We start from the raw sequence: 12,684 nt of genomic DNA, 5'->3' as shown, positions 1-12,684 counted from the left end.
AGAAAATATTATTAGGGGCAAGGAAAGACACTCTATATGGATAAATGGTTCCTATAAAAATGGAGGTATAATAATCTTAAATTTGCTTCAAAATGCAAAAAGCCAAAATTTGAAGATTTAAGAAGAAAAATAGACAAATTTATAATCATAGATGAATATCTAAACACAAATCTTAGAAACTATTAGAAAAGACTGATAAAAATGGCAAAAATATACAATATTTGAAAACACATTTCACCAACTTGTTCTATTTGACATTTATAGAACCCTACACTCAAGAGGAACAGAATGTATATCATCTGTAATATAAATGGGACACTTCTCAAAATGAACTATATGCTAGACACTTAAGTAAGTATAAAGACATTTTAAAGTATTAAAATAATACAGAGGATTTTTCTGAATAATGTGGAATTAAATTGTAATGATTTCAGTGCAGTAACAGAATGATTATGAAGTCCCCAAAAGTGTTCGACATTAAGCATAAACTTCAAAACAACCCACGGGTCAAAAAAGACAATTGAATTTGAAATGACAATTACAAAATACTTGTAACTGAAAAACAAATAAGACTTATCCAAACTTGTAAGAAGCAGCTGAAGCAGAGCATATAGAGACAATTACAACCTTCCACATATATGTTGGAAAAGAAGAAAGAATGAAACATTTCAAGAAGCTGCAAGTTGAAGAGTCATCACATTTCCTGTGTTTGAGTCTCATTCTACCTTTAGGGTGGTAACTCTCAGAGCATTATTTTGTTTGTAATTTATATATTTTCTACTGTCACAATGATTTCAAATATATTAAAATGAAAAAAATATATATATACACAGGAAGGAAAATTAATCAGTATAATGATGAGCAAGTAATGTATATATAACACTAAAACTACATAAAAAAGGTTAATTTTTTTAAGGGAATTTATTGTCTGTCAGCTCTAAATTAAACTTCTATACTCTGCATGATTCTCTTAGGATTCATTTCATTGTGAGCTGGCTTCAATCCAGGTTAGAGAGTAGGCCCTAGAGAAATCATAGGAAGTGGGAGTTGTGGAGAAGGTACTGACTTCCTGTTTTCCCTGTTGCTATCTGTTGTCCTAGAAGTAGCAGCAGGCAAATCTCCAGATTTCCATTTTTTGTCATTTTCAGAGTCAACCTGATTGTGTTCCCCACAGGTAACAGAAGCATTGAGAAGTATCACCTTCATAACGGTCTGAGAATCAGCTTTGTTGGGTCCCCTCTTCAGAGCAACTAGGTTCTTCTAACTCCACAACTTCTTTTTTCCGTTTAGACTTAGACATGGTAGCTGCTTCCTATAATTATTTTTATTTTCTCTGAATCCCCTTTCAACTCTTTTTTTTTTTTAAAGATTTTATTTATTTATTTGTCATAGAGAGAGAAGCAAGAGTGAGCACAGGCAGCAGACAGAGTGGCAGGCAGAGGCAGAGGGAGAAGCAGGCTCGCTGCCAAGCAAGGAGCCCGATGTGGGACTCGATCCCAGGACGCTGGGATCACGACCTGAGCCGAAGGCAGCTGCTTAACCAACTGAGCCACCCAGGCGTCCCGCCCTTTCAACTCTTTATGTCTTGCAATAGCCATGTTACCAATGTTCCTCCGAAATGACAGGAATGGTTTCTAATTTCTAGATGGATTCTGACTGATCCAACTTTCATTAAAAGAGGAAAATGAGGACTAATTTAAAAACATCCCTAGAATTAATACTAATATTTCTTGAAGTCCAGAAGTTTACTACGTAACAAAAAACAAATATCCTCATCATATCTCATAGTATTAAGTAATGCCCACAGATAGATTGAGTGGAAAAAAAAAAACACTCTATAATTTGAGCAGGTGAAAGTTATAGCAAAATGCTAACACACACCAGAGGCAGAGGCACAAAAGAAAATACCTAGGTGGTTCTTCAGGTAACAGTTCTCTTAAAATACTTTCGTGAACTGAGTTACAAAAATCAAGATGGCATACAATGTCATGTGTTTTTATTCAATAATAGTAACACATAAACTATAATCAAACAATTTAAAAATATTGTTTATTAGTATGATATACAATGTAGGTAGATAGAAAATGAATAAAGTGAAATAGTCTTTGGATTTGATACTGTATGAAATCATACCCTGGAAAGACATCTGTTTTACCACTTTTTTAAAAAGTAAAGATAACTACAATTTATCCCAAGTAAGAAGAATTTACTATAATGATTAATATGCATCAAACTACACACACACAAACCAAACAACAAAGACTTAAGGAAAGCAGAAAACGTAGGCAGGAATTTTGCTATAGCTTCGGTAATCACTGAACATAGACAGGGCTCTATTGCTCTATGGTGATCTTTCTTTCTCTTCTGTTGCAAACTGGTTTACTCTTGGCTCTAATATTTTTTCTTGGTTTCATAAAATATATGCACGTTTTCTTATTTTTGCTTCCACAAAACTTAGCAGAGAAACAATACATTTTGTCTCTCAAGTGTTTCTCTATATTATGACCTTGGCTTTTGATTCTACTGCTTCTTACTCATTCTTTACGTGTTTTCTAGTTCCCATTATAAGGAGAATGATATTTACTTTTTTTTCCTGTTAGCTTTATATTTCAGCCCATAATATAGGTCACCATCGGTGTCTATTCAGGTACCCAACATTGTTTCAATTAACAGTGATGAGGGTGGGAGTTATTTTTCAGTAGCTATTGGAGAGTAAAGTTTTAGACTCCAAATGGATAATATTTAAAAACAGCTTATTGGGGATAATACTTAACAAAAGCTCAACTAAAAAATATTTTACTTCTAAACTTATAACAGTATCTCCTAGGTAATTTGTGGGTATTTGAATCGGAATATTCTGTGGCCTTTTTAAAAGATATACATACTGGATTCCACTCCAGATCTATTTTATCTGGTTAGAATTGGAAAACAATGCATTTTTACTGTTTCTCAAGCATAGCCAAAGAATCAAAATACTTAGAAACATTTCCAAAAAATAGTTACCAAAATACTACTTTAGACCATTTTGAGTATAGTATGTATCATCTCTTCTTTAAATACTCCAAAAGTCACCCCAATGAGAGATCTGTGCTTGGGTTCTTTTTGGAGCAAAACTGCATATCCACTACTACAGATTCTTAAAGATTTGAAATACAGACACAAACATCAGATTGGCACCAAGATATCAGTTTTCTTGGGGCACCTGGCTGGTCCAGTAAGTGGAGCATACAACATGCTGATGGCCAACCTGGGCCTGAGCTGGAGAGAAGAGGACCTGGGAGCCAGGGAGATCTGGCTTCAGGCTCACTCAAGCCCTCCTATCTGTATGGACAGATTCCCAAGTTTCAGGATGGAGACCTTATCTTGTATTAGTCTAATGCCATCCTACGATACCTGGGCAGTCCCTTGGGGTGTATGGACCGGAGGGAGGTGCCCCTGGTGGGCATGGTGACTGACAGCATGGAGAATCTCCATTGAAAATACCTTTTCCTTATCTACACCAATTAAGAGGTGGGCAAGGAGGAGTATGTGAAGGCACTGGGGCACCTGAAGACTTTTGAGAATTCGCTGCCCCAGAACCGGGGGCCAGGCCTTCATCGTGGGCAACCAGATCTTTGTGGACAACAACTTGCTAGGCTTGCTGCTGATTCACCAGGTCCTGGCCCCCAGTCACCTGGAATCCTTCCCCCAACTTGCACCTGCGTGGCATGCCTCAGTGCCCAGTCCAAGCTCCAACCCTTCCTGGCCTTCTCCGAGCATGTGAACCTCCCCATCAGCAGTGGGAAGCAGTGAGAGCTCGTGGCCACCTTCGGCAGGAAGTTGGGGTTGCCTGCCTTCCTCTCTCCAGGACCAATAGCATTTCCAAGCAGGAAGCAAATAATAATAATAATAATAATAATAATAATAATAATAAAAAAACAAGTGAATAATAAAATCTTTTTAAAAAATTAGTTTTCTTTCTGGGAAGACGAGAGTAGATTAAAAGCTACAAAAATAAAGATTTCTGCCACCTTTTCCAAAATTCAGAGCTGAGATCCAGGCACAAGGAGATTTGGTCAGTGGTTGAGAAATTTACTCAGGCAGCCTAAGATAAATCACTGTTTTATACTCATCTTGGTCTGAGAGTGGGGATAAAATAGGCTGCAATTCAAACTTGCTTCTAAAAGGCAGCCCTGGACTTGTACCCAGATGTGCTTATTTTATCAAACCTACATTCAGTGAAGAATGATCTGTTGCCGCAAGCTGGCCTAAAAGTGAAAAGAGAAAACCACACTGAAATGGTCATATTTAACACCTCAGCCCTTTATAATAGAGAAAGGAATAACCAGTAGCTGTGAGATTCTTGTCATTCTACAAATCAAATAAATCACTTCTCCTGAGAAACAATAATCACAAGAGTGAAGAGAGAGGCAGAAATAGCTTTCCCAATAATCCCCAAAGGGAAGAAGTTTCCAATAATAATAATCCAAAGAATTTAAGAAGAAAATTATCCACAGCCCAACTCTCCAAATTGTCTATCTGAATGATACACTTTTGGAAACCCTTAAACTTGCTTTTACTTAGCTATATTTAAATATTATTTTTGGACTATGTAGAAGAATATATAAGAAATGACCAAAGAAGTTTGTGGTTATTAATTACAAAGATATGGTTGAGAAAGTCTGCTCACTGTGCTATACTGCCTTGTAGAAGACACACACGGAAAAATTCACTCTGTCCTTAGTTCCAAAAATAATTGTTTTTCTCCTAAGCAGCCTCAAACATATTCTTTTCCTTGTTTATTAATCTTGGAGAATGGTGCAACTAGTCAAAGATGTGGTACTATCCTTTCTTCATATTCCATATACAAGCAATCACTGAATTTTATAAATTCTACCTCTTTAACATCTGTCTCCTGCTACAAATACCTCAGTTGCTGGATTGTACTTCAACAGCATTCCAACATGTCTCATTGCTTTCTATCTTGAAATACAATTGGTCACATGTTTTGACCAATGTATCACAATATTTAGGCACTGAATTGAAATTAGGCATATCTGTATTTGTCTCACAGATTAGACTGTAAATACTGAGAAGGTTGGAATTATGTCATAGACACTATAATCAATAGAATTATTTTTTCTTCTTATGGTAGACATTTGTGAACTTATCCTAATTTCTGTGTCAATTCTGACAAGAATAGAGGGCCTCATGTATTATTTTAAGTAGTAACATCTCCATGGATGTATCATATTTTGTCTACTTTTGGGTCTTAGCTAAGCTATTTGCCCATTTACTTAATTATTTCTCTTGAATGTATTTTAGGTCCAAATCACTTTTGGAATTAGGCAAGATATAAATAAATTAAGCAATACAAACATTAAGAGACCTGGGCTGGCAGACAACCTGCAATGTCTTTGGGGACAACCAGTCTCCTGCAAATCACATTTGGAGAACTATAAATCTTGTCCAGTGCATATCTATGAGTTTCTATGTCCTTTTTACCGGTAGTCTCAGTGATAACATGCTTCAGTCCAACTCTGCTCCTAGCTGTAAGTTATTAATACACGTAGCCATAGAATGCTATATTATTTCATGCTTCACATGCTCTCTGTTTTTGACCTTTTAAACATTATTAATAAATGTCACAACTCTCTTTGACCTCATCATCTTTAAGAGACACTTCTTAAAGCACTGCTGAGAGGCATGATATTTAACAAAAGAATTGGAGAAAAAATGCTGCAGATAAGCTTATAGGCATGCAAAAAGAATGAATAGTAATTTTCCAATTCTGTTACCCAGAGTCTCTGGATTATCTGGAGATATTTGGGGGGCTACTGTGAGGGGGGAAAAAAACCAGATGATTGGCTAGCAGGATATTTCTCCTTTCCTTAAGTTTCTGCTTCAGCCATAATATTCTACTCTTCGGAAATTTGTGGTGGAGAGTATTTTAAAAAAAAATATTTTAACAAGTACTATATGATTTCAGACCTATTTGTTCAAGCATTTTTTGGTTCTTATTTAACAAATTTACTGTTTTTATTTATTTTTCAAATGAACAGGTGACCCAATTTTCATTTTCATAAATGCTAACACAATGGGAACAAAAGCATTTTCAATTAATCAAGGATTTCTCCCTCTTCACTTTTCCTTAGAAAGCTTGCCCACATATACCCAACTCACTGACTAGATAGTCTTTATTATTTTCATCTCCTTCCCAAAGCCCTCATTCAAAGTATGTTGATGCTTTAGTTAATCAAGAATGGGCCTCAGTTTTTATCTAGAGTTTAGTAGGATTAATCAATCACTCCATTAAAAAAATGTATTAGCCATTTATCTACCTACAGAAGGGCTAGAATCTTGATATGCAATTCTTTGAAAAAGTTACAGATTGTTCTTACGCCACTGGTTTTATATATGCTGAGCAGAACTGCATCAGATTAAAACAAAGTTAAAGAGGGGAATAGTAAGTACACAAGAATTTGAAAAAGAAGGCATGAGAAAGAACATTTTTAGCAGTTAACTCTAATTCAATCTGTGTTGCAGATCAATCTGGAACTGAGAGGAGTATAAATTGCCTTCTAACTACTTCTGTTTCACTTAATCAGGAAAACTTCAAAAAGCAAATATCTCAGGATAAATTGCACTCAAGAACAGTTGTTACCAAGCATCTGGCAAAATACCTAAGGAGGATTATTCTCATTAACAAGATTTTTTAAATCTACATTTTAAGACCATTAAATGAACTTAATCTTAATCTGCATGATCACTACTACTCCATTATCTATTTAAGAAGATAAAATACAAGAACCAGTGTTTCCTAGATGAACCAGAACATTTCCAGAATGATGAAAAGTATTCCAGCCCACTGAGTATAAAATTAGATTGCCGAATGACTGTGGCTGGCTCGATTCTGAGGTCATGATGACTCTTCCTTATGCTAAGCAGATGAAATGTCAGAATAAAATCATAGCCTGGCTTTAGTTATGAATCTTAAATTAAGTGAGATAAAAAACCTTTTGAAGTGTCATGTACCATGATGAAGTTTTATTTCCTTATTCTTATCCAGGGTACGGGAAACCTTATTATATACCATAAAGACAACTTGCTAGCTAAACAGACTTTAAATGAGCTTGTACTCACCTTATGGGACCAAGGAAGCATCTTCTCAGTGCCGTTAGTTTACAATCAAAAGCATGCTATGAGATTCACATCTTTTTTTACTTTCTTTATTAATATTGTAATTGGTAGGGAGCAAAAGATTCAAAACCTAGCACATCATGTGGTGTATAATTAACCACAATTTTATTTCCTCCTCCCTAGCTCCCCCAGTGGCGATATACATTAAAGAACACTTTGCTTTTGTTCTAGGCACTCTGTTGGCCAAGAGTCAAGGTTACCACCATTCTATCCTCAGCATATTTGGATATAAGAAATTATTACTATCATAGATTCTCTAGTGTTGGTAAAATTATTCATAGATTTGTGCCCAGTGACATCATCTGTTACTTGGGCCTCTGGAACTTGAAAATTAATATTTTAGTAGTACAGAAATTTTATTTAAAATTTTCGCTTATACCATGTCAAAGTTTTGGTACAATAACATTCTCTGCAGGACTAAGCATTTCAGAACTAAAAGCAGGAACAGGGCCCTCCGGGTTTATCTCTTCCATTAAGCTCTACTTGGGAGAAATAAACATCTAGGCTTTTCAAGCACATAGCTTTCTAACTCTTTTCTCTCTTCTGCTTGTCTCTGCAAATTTTTAATCTCTTACATCTGATAGAAAACTATACATGTCAGCAGAGAAATACACATACATATGTACATATACATACACATATACTACTTATAACAATAAACTTTAAATCAAAATTATGAGGTTCAGTTTTGAGTAAAAAGTTTATTTCATCAAATACTCTAGGGTTCTACTCATATGTTTAGTGTTGCATTATAAAAAGACAGGTCAAGTGTGTTCTGGGATCTGAATTAATTTTTATATTAACAGAATATTAAGGATGGTCCCCAACTTCACTTTATGTACCAAATTGTTCAACCCCTAAATATATCTTCCTAATTAATTTTAGCCATTTTCTACCACAGAATTCTAAAGTACTTTTGGATATTCCCTCCCTGTCAATGAATGGAATGGATTGCTTCTATCATTCTAAGAAAACTGATTAATACTTCCATGTATCATCTTTTGAAGGTCTTTCTAGAATTTTAATAGATAACTGGTTACAGTCAAATGTGACCTAATATGCTATCTTTTGCCTGAGACAAATTTATGATAACCATGAGTTGGATTATAGTATTCTGTGGGACCAAATTCTTGAAGAAATATTAAAAAAACAGACTATTTAAGATCATAGTAACTGCTTTAAAATAAGCTAAGCTGTATGCTAGATATTAGAAGAGGTAGAAAACAGAGAATAATGAATTGATAGCATCAGCCAAAAAAACTTTTATTTTCTAGAATTTTAGTTTCTATACCCCAGTTGCAAAACAGAATCACCAAGGACAGTTTTTAACAATACTAGTGTCTAGATCACAACATTTCTGAAAGAGAATCTCTAGGAATCTGTTTTTCTAAGAAGCTGACTAGATGTTACTTCCACAGCCATTCTGATTTAAAAATAAATAAATAAATAGGACAAGCATTTGGAAACCACTAGTTAAGAATTTTATGCTTTAAAAGTCCTTAATTACACTTTGAGTTTCATTTCTTACATGTAGAGAACTTGGAAATCATCACATCATCCTTACAACAAGATCAAGCTGGAAAAACCAAAAATCAGTGACATTTAGGACAAATCAGAGAACGAGGGTGCAGAGCCCCAAGTATGTAGAAACAGGACCGACCCATCCAGCAAAGAAATTTGCTTACCTGGAGTAAGTGGCACGGGAGCGATAAACTGGCAGGAACACTTACTTACCAGGTAATTTCGATGCACTGCTGAATATGCACTAGTGTTGAGAAGGAGAAAGTCCTCAGGACCACAGATTACCTCTAGAAGTCTCACCAGTTTCTCAGAGTGAGGATCCAAGAAGGACACCTTCATGGCTCTGGTAGAGAAAAGGAGAGAATAATCAGTATGCAACTAGAGCCTTCACCATAACAAAGGCATACTCTCTTGGGGAAAGAACTTGAGCACAATTCTGAGCCTAGTCTTAACACCATCCAGCCTTTGTGTTTCAACAGAAAAGAGAAAAACAAGAGTCATGAGGGCTCCAGAATATTGTAGCTAGAGAAGGAAATAGATGGTGGGGGATGAGGAGGGAACAGAGGTAGAAACTGATGTGAAGTTTACAGGCCACTAAAATAATGAGATATAATTGGAAAACCAGAGAATGTTCACCTTCCTCAAATGTTACTAGCCTACAAAAGTGAAATAAAAAGAGAAAGAAAGAATGAGAAATGTAGAACAGGGCATCTAAGAACTTTGGGACAATTCAGAAGTATAAAATACGTGTAATGTATAACAGAGGAGAAAAAAAGAGAGAATCAGGAAAAAAAAAAGTAATTATGGCTAAGAGGTTCCAAAATTGATGACAGAAACTAATCTACAGAACCAGGAAGCTCAGACAACACCAAGCAGAGTGAAGAGTAAAAGCAACATAAACAAACCAACAATAACAAAACTAAAACTAAAACAGACAAGTCATTACAGCTAAACATACCATATTCCAACTGCAGACAAGACAAAGAGAAATTTTAAAGTAAGCCAGATGAAGGTCACCTGGCTGACTCAGTTGGTGAGCATGTGACTCTTGATCTCCAGGTCATGAGTTTGAGCCCCATATTAGGTGTAGACATCACTTTAAAAAGTAAAATAAAATAAGCCAGATGAAAAAAAAAAAATCACTTTATCCAATGAGGAGCAAATATAAGATTACAGTGGGCCTCTCATAAGAAATCTCGGAAAAAGAATAGAATGGAGGGAAATATTTAAGAATAGATATAGATATATTTAAATTTTCAAAAAAAAAGTCTATCTATTGAAACTACCCTTCAAACATGAAAGAGAAATAAAGATTTTTCTCATGAAACAAAAACTGAGGTAATTCATTGTTAACCAAACTTGCGCTGAAAAATCTTAGAAGAAAAAGCAAAGCATATAGATCAGAAACTTGGATCAGGATAAAGAGAAAGAATTCACAAAGAAAGACTAAGTGAAGATGAAATACGTTACTTTTTAATACTTAATTTTAAAGCAACTTGCTAACTTCAATATAGTAACAATGTTTTGGGGATTGTATCATATAGATAAGTAAATGACAGTGAAGTTACTAGAAAAGAGAGGAAAGAATTAGGAATTCGCTATTTTAAGTATTTGTACTATATGTAAAGCCATATAATGTAATTTGAAGGTATATTTAGAGTAGTTAAGTATGTGTATTGAAAATTCTAAAGCAATCCTTAAAATTTTTCAAAAAGCAGTGTAATTGGTGTGCTAAGAGAGGTGACCTTGTAAAATACTCAAAGAAAGACAGAAAAAGTAAAGTGGGGGATGAAACAAGAACAAATACAACATACAGAAGTTACAAATATGGTATATATTGAATTATAGTAATAGTTAAATATAAATGATCTAAATACACCAATTAAAAGACAAACTGTCAGAACTGATAAAGGAACAAAACCAAAATCCTACATGTTGTCTAAAAGTAACTCATTTTAAATATAAGGAAATAGATAAAAGGACAGCAAAGAGATGGAGAAAAATATTTTATGCTAACATTAATCAAAATAAATCTGAATTAGCTATATCAGTTACAGACAAAGCAGAACAAGGGTGATTTTCAGGGATAATTAAATGCATTAAGTAATGATAAAAGATCTATCCTCTAAGAAAATAAAACAAAATAAATATAAACTCAAGGGGCACCTGGGTGGCTCAGTGGGTTAAAGCCTCTACCTTTGGCTTAGGTCATGATCCCAGGGTCCTGGGTTCAAGCCCCCTATCAGGATCTCTGCTCAGCAGGGATCCTGCTTTTCCCCTCTCTCTCTGCCTGCCTCTGCCTACTTGTGATCTGTCTGTCAAATAAATAAATAAAATCTTTAAAATAAATAAATAAATACATACATACATAAATAAATATAAACTCAACAGTAAAGTGTCAAAACACATGAGAGAAAAACCGATAGAACTAAAAATAGAATAGATAAATCCACTAATTTAGTCACTTTTCATTCAGTGACAGGTCAAACAGAAAGAAAATCAGTAGGATATAGTTGACCTAAACAGCAATATAAATATACTTGTTCTAAGTGACATTTACAGAATGCTCAATCTAAAAAAGGCAGAATATACAATATTCACATTATTCTCAAGTCATACAAAATACTAACCAAGATTTTCCACCTTTGGGGCATGAAACATACTTTCACAGATTTAAAAATAAGAATTATACAAATTATATACAAATTATACAAACTGGAAATTATTCCAATCTGTTCATTCTCAGAACAAAATGAAATTAAAGTAGATTCAAAAATAGATAACTAGAAAACCTCCAAATAACTGGTAATTAACCAATACACTACTAATAATTTTTGAGTCAAAGAAAAAGTCATAACACAAATTAAAATATTTTGAAGTAAGTGAATATAAAAACACAATACATACGAATGTGTGGGATTCAAGGGCAGTGGTTAAATGAAAATTTATAGCATGGAATAAACAATGGAAAAGAAGGTTGATCTAAAATCAGTAATCTAAGTTTTCTTTTCTTTTCTTTTTTAAAGATTTTATTTATTTGACAGATGGAGATCACAAGCAGGCAGAGAAGCAGGCAGAGAGAGAGGAGGAAGCAGGCTCCCTGCTGAGCAGAGAGCCCGATGTGGGGCTTGATCCCAGAACCCTGGGATCATGACCTGAGCTGAAGGCAGAGGATTTAACCCACTGAGCCACCCAGGCGCCCCAGTAATCTAAGTTTTCACCTTAGGAAACCAGAGAAATAAGAATAGGTTAAGCCTAATGCAAGTAGAAGAAAAGAAATAATAAAAACAAGTAGAGTAGAAATCAACTAAATTTAAAATAACAGGAAAAAAAATTAAAGCCAAAAGCTAGTTGTCTGAAAATTTAAATAAAACTGATACACTAGAGGGATGCTTGCATGGCTCAGTCAGTTAAGCGTCTGCCTTCAGCTCAGGTCATGATCCCCAGGTCCCAGAATCAAGTCCCTTATCAGGATCCTTGCTCAGCAGGGAGTCTGTTCTCCTTCTGCTTGTGTGCGCTCTCTCTCTCTCTCTGAATAATAAATACATAAGTTCTTTAAAAAAATTGACAAACTAGCTAGGCTAACAAGAAAAACTTTCATCTAGAAAAAATGAATTTTAGAATAGATTTAGATTTACAGAGAAATTTTAAAGGTGTTAAAATTTTCATATGCTCAAGCTCAGTTTCCTTTTATTACTAATGTCTCACACATTAGTAATATATATTTGTCACAATTAATGAAACACTATAGATCCATTATTATTAACTACAATTCATACTTACATTAATAGTTTCTTAATTTTTACCTAGGTCCTTTTGTTATTATTGCCAATGAATATCACATTGATTGAACAAAAGCAATTAGGAATTACGTGATTATTCTACCTCTGATGTTCAATGTCAATCTCAATTTTGATCAACAAGCTTATGTTTTTTTATTTCCTTAGAACTGTATACTTTCTATACTATATTATTTCTATACTA

At 34.5% G+C, this 12,684-nt stretch overlaps 1 pseudogene; it reads left to right on the top strand.

The window, feature by feature from the left end:
* The first annotated feature begins 3,232 nt into the window (after positions 1-3,232).
* On the top strand, positions 3,233-3,792 carry LOC125081351 (glutathione S-transferase P-like; annotated as a pseudogene).
* The last annotated feature ends 8,892 nt before the right edge of the window (positions 3,793-12,684 follow it).

Source organism: Lutra lutra, chromosome 11 (assembly GCF_902655055.1).
Source record: "Lutra lutra chromosome 11, mLutLut1.2, whole genome shotgun sequence".
Lineage (NCBI taxonomy): Eukaryota > Metazoa > Chordata > Mammalia > Carnivora > Mustelidae > Lutra > Lutra lutra.
Note: the sequence above shows the minus strand (reverse complement) of the source record. Positions and strands in the feature narration are given on the sequence as shown.